An 8,465-nucleotide genomic window follows, 5' to 3' on the forward strand; every position below is an offset into this window, starting at 1 on the left:
TGCGGAGCTGATGGGATTGTGCAGTTGATTGGATCTTTGTGGGACTGCGGAGTTGATGGGATCTTTGTGGGACTGCGGAGCTGATGGGATCTTCTTTAGGATTTCGGTGGAGGAAAAGGAGGAGAAGAACAGAAAACATTTGGCAATTACTGCCCCATTCTTCTGCAGCAGCACAGCCTGAACCAGAACAAAATACGGAGCTGCCACTTCCTCTCCTTCCTGCGCTCCAAGAAAAATGACCTGAGCGGAGTTTTTATGAACCCAGCAGGAGAAAAGAGCGGAGATTCCATGAAATGCGCTGATGACCTCATCTGTTTTCCATGGATACTGTTGGGAGGGCCCAAAGACGGGGCTGATGGGAAGTTTTTCAAGTACAAATATCCCTTCTTTACGTATCCGTTGGTGTTCCCATGGATTTTCACTCTTCCACAGGTTTGGGAGCAGCTCTGGAGGAGCTCCACCAGCTGGGAGTGTCCTCTGGTGCTGGCGCTTGTCCGAAATCCTGCTTTGGTTTCCAGGTTTTCTCCTCAGAGGTTGAAGCTCAGCCCAGGAGCCTCGGGACAATTTAATTCTGGCAATTCCTCCTTTTCTGGTGCCTTTTGAGCCCGAGGAGGGGTCTGGGATCAACCAACCCTTGGCATCCCAATCCAGCCTTTAGGGCTGCTCCCTTCCCTGCTGGATGCCCTGAATGAGCTGAGAAGTTTGGTAAAATTCTTTTAAAATAATAAATAAAGAAGTTTTTATTGGGAAAAGTTTTGTTCCTCTAAAGCAGCTGTGTCACAAATAAATGGGAATTTTTTTCCAATGGTTTGGACTCTCAGATCATCGGGAATTTTCCATTTGCTGGCAACTCCTTGTGTGGAGAGCTGGGCAAAAGAGGTGCCACGATCCAGGTTCCTGTGGATCACAGAAGGTTCTTTTTGGGAAGAAGGGTGGGGATTTTGTCACCGTTATGAGACTGAAGGAATGGGATTGAGGAAAATCCCAAAATCCAAGCTCATGGTTCCGTTCCGGAGTGTTACAGCTTCTGCGGGGAACACGGGCCAGGGAAACTCCGCTTTTTCTCCAGAGTCACAGGAAAATTATTGGATCTGTTGGAATAAACGCCCGGAAGAACGGGCAGGCAGGACACGAGTTCAGAACCTGCTGCATCCTGGGCTGCAGGAATGTTCTGGGAGAAGAAAATCTTGGATAACTCCTGTTCCAGGCCACTTTGGCAGCTCTGTGGCCTTATCCTGGGAGCACAGCTCCGAGCACCCCCCCAAATCCCCTTTTGTCTCCTCCAGCTCCCCCAGTTTCCATCTCATTTCCCACCTGGGCACTCTTGCATCCCGCGGGTGCGCTAGGAGCCCTCATTCCCTGCTCCAGATCCCCCTGGGACCACCTCCACCATGGCAGGAACACCAGGACCACCCAAAGCATCGTCTCAGAAATCCCAAACTTGTCCCAAATCCATGGATCCGGCCCAGTCTTGCTCCGCTGGCGGCTCCTAAGGAAAATTTGGAATTATCTCCTCTCTGCACACTCTCCATTCCCTGACTCCTATGATTCTGGATGAATTCCTTCAATTGCTCCACGATGTTCATTTAAGCAAACCTAAAATATGGATTTTTGTTCCATAGGGGCCGTTTGGGAATTTCAGCTTTGGAGAGGTCAGTTAGGATTCCCCGGCTGATGCCGATGGCGCTGCTGCTTTTGTTTGGGAAAGGCTTCGTCCAAACAAATTCCTTTATGGGAATCCCACCATTAATGCAGGATCTGCGCTGGGATTTAGGGGATTTCAGGGAGGTGGAGGTGGCACCGGTGGCAGGCTCTGCTCTGGTTTCCAGAGCACAATCCTGGCCACTTCCAAGGTTCTGGATTTTGGGAGCGAGGCACCAGAGGATGATGGAGCAGCTCCAGCTGGGCCAGACATGCTTTGTGTTCATTCCCAGTTCCACCAGGGCATGGAGAAGGGGAGAAAGATGGGATACGGGGGCCAAATATCTGGGATTGGAAGTGGAGAAGGACGGGATACAGGGTTCAGATGTCTGGAATTGGAAGTGGAGGAGGAGGGAATTCAGGGTTCAGCTGTCTGGGACCAAAGCATGGCTGTGTTTGTGTGACAGCCCCGGGGCTTCAGCCCAGCACCCCACTGTTTCCATGGAATTCCATCCCAGCTGCACCGCTGCGGCTCCAGGCTGAGTCCCACATCCAGGCCTGGCAGCCATGGGGTTTTTGGGTTCCCAAGCAGCTGCACTTGAGGTCTCAGGTAGGGGGGGAGAGGCTGCGGCCACGCTCAGAGCAACCTGCACAGGAATTCTCACGGTTTTGGGGGTTTTTCCTGCATTTCCTCTGTCCCTGTGGCATCCCATGGGAATGCAGCACCCCTATGCCGGGAAAAACATGGGAAGGACACAGCAAACAATTGAATTCCCAGCCCACTCAGACATTTCACCAAAACCCCCTGATTCTCATCCCTAAATTCGGCTTTTCACGGAGGCGAGGTGAGAGCCTTGTCTGCAGGACCAGGCTCAGAGCAGCGAGGTTTGGATTGGGAATGAGCTCTTGGCCTCTCCAGGAATTCTCACAGCTTTTCTTGGTTCTCATCTCAGGCTGGGAATTCACCTGGCATTCCCAGAATCCGGCAAGGACACATAGGGTGGGGACAAACTGGGTGAAAACTGATTTACAGGAGTTTGTTTGTGGATAAACACGGCCAGCAATGAGGCTGAGGGTCCTGAACTCACTCCAGGGTTTGGGATTTCGATTTTTCCTTCTTTTCTCACCCCCTTTCCTCATAGCACAATTCCTTCATCAGCTCCATGGATCCAAACAGGATAAAAAGGCCGATCCAGGAATGTTCCGATTTTATTTGTGCTCTGACTGTACCAGCCAAACCTTCGTGGCCACCACAAACCCTTGAGTGGCTTCTCCCCGTGTCCCATCCCTGTCTGGGATGTAATTCCAGCCCTTTCCCAGCCACTCCGGCTTTCCCAGCTTTCCCCCAAGCCTTTTCCCTCAGATCCCAAAGCTTTCCTGCCCCACATCCAGAGGTGCCAGCTCTTTGCTGGCTCAGCCCTGGCAATGAGCTGCCAGTGTTTATCAGCAGCCTCTGGAAGGAAAACAACGTCCTTTCCCTAAAATCCTGCACATTCCCAGGCCTCTGGAGCAGGATGAATGGAACCTCAGTGTGGCTTTTCCTCCATGGTGCCTCCGACTCTGATCCCGGCAGATCCCAGCTGTGCTCCCAGAGGGATTTGTGGCACCAGGAAAAGCTCCTAGAAATGCAAAGAGAGGTCCAAGAATACATTCCCAGGGATAGGGGCTCCTGGGGGGGATATTTTGGAAAAGCAGCTCCTGGTCACACAAAGAGGGATTTGTGTTGGGATTTGTGTCGGGATTTGTGCCGGTCCCTGTGGATGCCTGGAAGGGGCTTTGGGACATCTTGTTCCATAATAAACCTGTTTGAGAAGAGAATTAACACCTCCTCTGGCTGCCCACGGGGCAGGAGCGCATTCCTGCTGCTCTGGCCATTCCAGGATGTCTCGGGGACAATTCCAGCCCTGATTCTTGTGGAATTTCTGATGAACCCTCACAGAATGATCGGGCTTTGCCCAGGGACAGGCCTTGATCCCATTATTCCCACCCCTGAGCCCCCTTCACACCAAGGACATCCGTCCTGCTGCCCAGCAAGGATTGGGAAAAACATGGGAAAACCGCCCAGGAATTGGTAATTCAGTGCCTGATCCAAAGGGAGAGCCAGAGGTCATCAAAGTACGGGAGGAAGGAGTAAAGGAGAGGTTTTCTCATGGATATGAACGTCCTTGGACAGAACCGGGATGTGAAACTCCTGCCATGAGCTTGCAGGGAAGGATGGATGAGTTCAGGCATGAGAAATCCACGTAAAACCCACTGTGGGGAGCAAAGGAGAGGTTTTCTCATGGATATGAACATCCTCAGGCAGAATCGGGATGGGAAACTCCTTCCAGAGGATGCCAGGAGTTTGTAGGGAAGGATGGACAAGTTCAGAGAAGATAAATCCTCTTAAAATCCACATTAGGGGAGAAAAGGAGAGGTTTCTCCTTGAGTTCGTAGGGAAGGGTGGATGAGTTCAGGGAGGAGAAATCCACATTAAAACCACTTTAGGGGAGCAAAGGAGAGATTTGTCCATGGATATGAACGTCCCTGGACAGAAGCAGGATGTGAAACTCCTGCCATGAGGTTGTAGGGAAAGGTGGATGAGTTCAGGCATGAGAAATCCACGTAAACCCCACTGCGGGGAGCAAAGGAGAGGTTTCCTCGTGGATATGAACGTCCTCAGGCAGAATCGGGATGGGAAATATCACATCCAGTGGAAAGGAAACACTGTTGAGCCTCCAAAAGTTCCAGGTGTGCTCCAGTGGGAAGAGCCAAGAGCATCCAACTCCCTGTGCATACAGCACTAATTAGCAGATTCTGCCTTACTTCTGGAATGTTCTCCAAACACTCTGCTGATTCCCAAATCCTCCTGTCTCAGCTCTGCTGGTTTTTGGGAAGCTCACCAGGAAAAACCAAAATGGGAGCAAAGAGCAGCTTTTAAAGCAGAACGAGCTTCAGCCAAAGCCAGGCTTTAATTATTTATATTTATTGAAGATGAGGAAAAGGAACATTTCCATGTCCTGTTCACCCGGGAATGTCGTGGGACTGAGGGATTGCAAAGGGCTCCAGCTCCAGCACAACCCGTTCCTTAAGGGGGGAAAAAAATTTAATTCGTTAATTAAAATATATAAATATCTATATAAATATGTAAAATGTATAAATATATAAAATATATAAAGATCTAAAATATATAATATATAATATATAAAAATCTACAATATATAAAATATATAAATATATAAATATATATAAATATATGGAAATAATAAAATTTCTGTTATTTATACACATTCCCCAAAAATCCGGGGTTATTTCTTCCCTGGATATTTGCATTTGAAAGGCGGGACTGAATTAATTCCAGACAAAATGTCAACACGGATCCCGCTCAGGAGGACGAGCTGTCCCCGGGATGTTTTTTTGGGAATCTGCAGGAGGACGAGCTCTGGCTGGGTCACACCTCGTTCCTGGAGCCTGGGCTCTCATTCCAGCCCTTCCTTGGGAATGGAGGGAAGTGTGGATGGATATGGGACACGTCTGCTCTTCCCACCACAGGGAAAACAAATCCCTGGGAACGAAGGCAAAGCTCGTCCGGGTTTGGATGGAAAAAGGAGCCTCTTGTTCAGCACTGAACCCGCACCGAGGGTTTGGATCCAGCTGCCTCTGGATTCGGGATCTGGAGAGCCCAAATCCCCCAGTTTGGGGCTGGGGGCCGTGCGGGGGGCTGGGATGATGAAGGAGGGGTGGAATTTGTCACCTCACGGGGATTTGCGGCTGGATTAAATCCCTGAGGAAGGTTCCTGAGCTGGGAAAGGTCAAAGCCAGGGTTCAATCCCCTCCTTTTCCAGGGAAAGGTTCCTGACCTGTGGAAAGGTCCCGTGAGTGCCCAACTTCCCACAGAATCCCCAGGGATCAATTTAATCCCTTGGGAATTTGTGTCATTGGGAGCACCCTGAGGGCCGTGCCTGGGCAATGTGGGAGAGTGCGTCAGAGAACAGCTCTTCTCTGGAGCTGCATTGGGAGGCCCTGGAGATCCCTTCGGGAAGCTGAGTTGTACTGGAGCGAGCACACTGGGATTCCAGAATCCTGGAATGGTTTGGGTTGGAAGGACCTTAAAACGCACCCAGTTCCACCAGGGACACCTCCCACTATCCCAGGGCATTCCAGCCTGGCCTTGGACACTTCCAGGGATCCAGAAGGAGCCACAGCTTTGACCAGGGCCTCACCAGAAGAAGGAAAATTTCCTCAAAAGCCCCATTTTGCTCTTTGTGTGTTTGCTGTTGTGGACAAAAATGGGAACCCTCCGTAAAAAGTGACAGGAACGACAGTTCCAAAATCCCTGTTTTCTGCAGGAAACGTTTCCTGCATCCAGGACTCTCTCTGTTATTCCAGGCACCCTTCAATCCATGAAAAACCCTCAGGATCTGCAAATTTTGGTGCCAGTCAATCCCTCTCCCATTCCCATTCCCATTCCCATTCCCATTCCCGTTCCCATTCCCATTCCCGTTCCCGTTCCCGTTCCCATTCCCGTTCCCATTCCCGTTCCCATTCCCATTCCCAGTGTCTGCCTTTGGAGCTGGAGCTCTCAAACTTGTGTCCACTTGGTGGGGCTGAGTTTGGAAAATCCAGGAGAAATCGATGTTAAAATTAAACTGAATTAAACTAAATGAAATTAAATGAAAGTAAATTAAAATCAATTCAATCCCCCCAATCTTTCAGCCTGATTCCTGAAGGCCACAGCCCAGCCCTGCATCATTCCAGAGGGAGCAGGAATTTTCTAGACCCATTTAGGAGATGGGAATCTTGGAAATGCCACAACCTTTGAACCCTGGGGGTCTCCAGCATGGGTGGAGCAGGGAGCCAATGGGAAAGCTCCCAAAATTCCAAAAGCAGAGACAATTCCAGCCTTTTCCATGAGCCTGGTGCCGGTGGCCTCTCTGCTGAGGGAAGTATTCCCTCTGCTGACTGGAGCGAGGAACTCAGCACGGACACAACAAAATCATCATTTCAGGGGGGAAGATGAGAAAGAATCATTTCCTAAACCTACAGAAAAATGCTCCAAAGCCAATTTATTTAGGGATGAGCGAGCCAAATAAAGTTTAGGATGAGTTTTTCCTCATGGAAAATTCCCAGCTCTCAATCACATTCTGCTGAAGGAGTTTAGGAGCTCGGAATTCCTCCAGGCTGTGTTTGAGGAGTGCGGAAAACCCTGGATATTCATTTTTGAGGAAATAAAACAACACGGGTGCTCTGCCAGAGCTCAGGAATGCTCCAAATATCCCATCAATTTCCCTCCTAGTTCCTGGTTTCTTTAGGATTCCCAGTTGTCCATCCCTCACTCGTTATCTCCACATTTATTTTGCCCAAATTCCAGAAGAATTGATGTTATAAACAGCTGATTTCCCCCCTGCTGCAAAACCTTCAGGTTTTGGGAGGAGGAGGGAATTTTTCATGGCTGTTTTGGGTCAGATTTTCAAGATTTATTCCTCCAGCACCCAAAATTTGAGGACTGAAGTGATGCCCCCTGTGCTGGGTGAGCAGGAGAGCAGAATTCCAGAGGGAATGGATTATCCAGCTGCTTGGCAGGAGCGGCTGTGCCTCTTTAGGATTCATTTGAGCTCCAATGAAATGATTTGATCCCTAAAATTTGGCTGATCACGCTGTAGGTTTGCCCTCTGTGGAACAGCCCAACCATTCCTGTAGGAACAGCTCCGTCCTTGGCTCCACAGGGGAAAAAATGGGATTTTACCTGTCAGCTGTGCTGTCTGATGGCTCATGTGGAGAGAACTGGTTGGGATAAACCTTTGGAGCACTGGATAGAACATTCCCACCTTTTTTATGGGGTTCTGAAGGAGTTCAGATGGAGTTTCCGCACAGGGCCAAGCCCTCAAATCCAGATTCAGCTCCAGAACATCTCGAATTCGGGTCCAGAACATCTCAAATTCGGATCCAGAACATCTCGAATTTGGATCCAGAACACCTCAAATTTGGGTCCAGAACATCTCAAACTCGGATCCAGAACATCTCAAACTCGGCTCCAGAACATCTCAAATTCACATCCAGAACATCTCAAATTCGGATCCAGAACATCTCAAATTCGGGTCCAGAACATCTCAAATTCGGATCCAGAACATCTCAAACCCGGATCCAGAACATCTCAAACTCGGATCCAGAATCCGCATCCAGAGCTGCAGGCTCAGCCCAGCTCCTGTCCAACAGCGAGGCAGGAACTGCACATTCCCACTTCATTTCCTGAGCCTTCACCCCTTCTTAACATTCCCTTCAAATCCCACATCCCCCAAAATTCTGGGTGTGGTGGGGCGCTCACTCTGCGCTGCCGGGATGGCCTGAGGCAGCCCCGCCTCTCCCAGTCCTGTTTCACTTTCTCTCCTCTCCTTCCCAAGTCCTTCAGTGCTGTCTGTGCAATTCCATTCCGCCAGGAAACCTTCCCCAAAAAAAGAAAAAAGGAATTAAATTTGACTTCTCTATGCAAATCCCAGCCCTGTGCATAATCAGGGAGGACACGAGCTCACCCAGCGTCCTCCAAACGCGCTTGGAGATGAAAAATGTGCAGCGCTCGCTCAACCTCCAACCCCAGGCTGTGCCAAGGCCGATGGGAAAAAGGATAATTCCTAATTAAGGGATTTATTTAAACCAGGTGACGTTAATTGTTCCAAAATGGAAAGGGGATTTTAAGGACTTTCAGGGCTCCTTTTGTTGGTGTGAGGGGTTTGGAGCCGAGGGGGAACAGGAAACGTTCCCTGCCAGGAGGGGCTGGGGTGGGAACACCTCTGCTGGGGGGGGATGGGATGGGATGGGATGGGATGGGATGGGATGGGATGGGATAG

General features: G+C 49.8%; 1 long non-coding RNA gene across 2 annotated transcripts; it reads right to left on the bottom strand.

The window, feature by feature from the left end:
- Positions 1–2,832: 2,832 nt before the first annotated feature.
- Positions 2,833–8,445, bottom strand: LOC121661581. Of its 2 annotated transcripts, XR_006015033.1 has the most exons (3): positions 8,151–8,445; positions 7,367–8,062; positions 2,833–4,707 (listed from the first exon to the last, which is right to left on the bottom strand). It is a non-coding gene; the product is annotated as an uncharacterized LOC121661581 (long non-coding RNA). The 2 variants fall into 2 exon arrangements; XR_006015032.1 differs by having other exon boundaries at positions 7,367–8,445.
- Between the last annotated feature and the right edge of the window lie 20 nt (positions 8,446–8,465).

This window comes from Corvus kubaryi, unplaced genomic scaffold, assembly GCF_017639235.1.
Source record: "Corvus kubaryi isolate FWS band 111438036 unplaced genomic scaffold, C.kubaryi_AGA036_p1.0 37179, whole genome shotgun sequence".
In the NCBI taxonomy this organism is placed as follows: domain Eukaryota; kingdom Metazoa; phylum Chordata; class Aves; order Passeriformes; family Corvidae; genus Corvus; species Corvus kubaryi.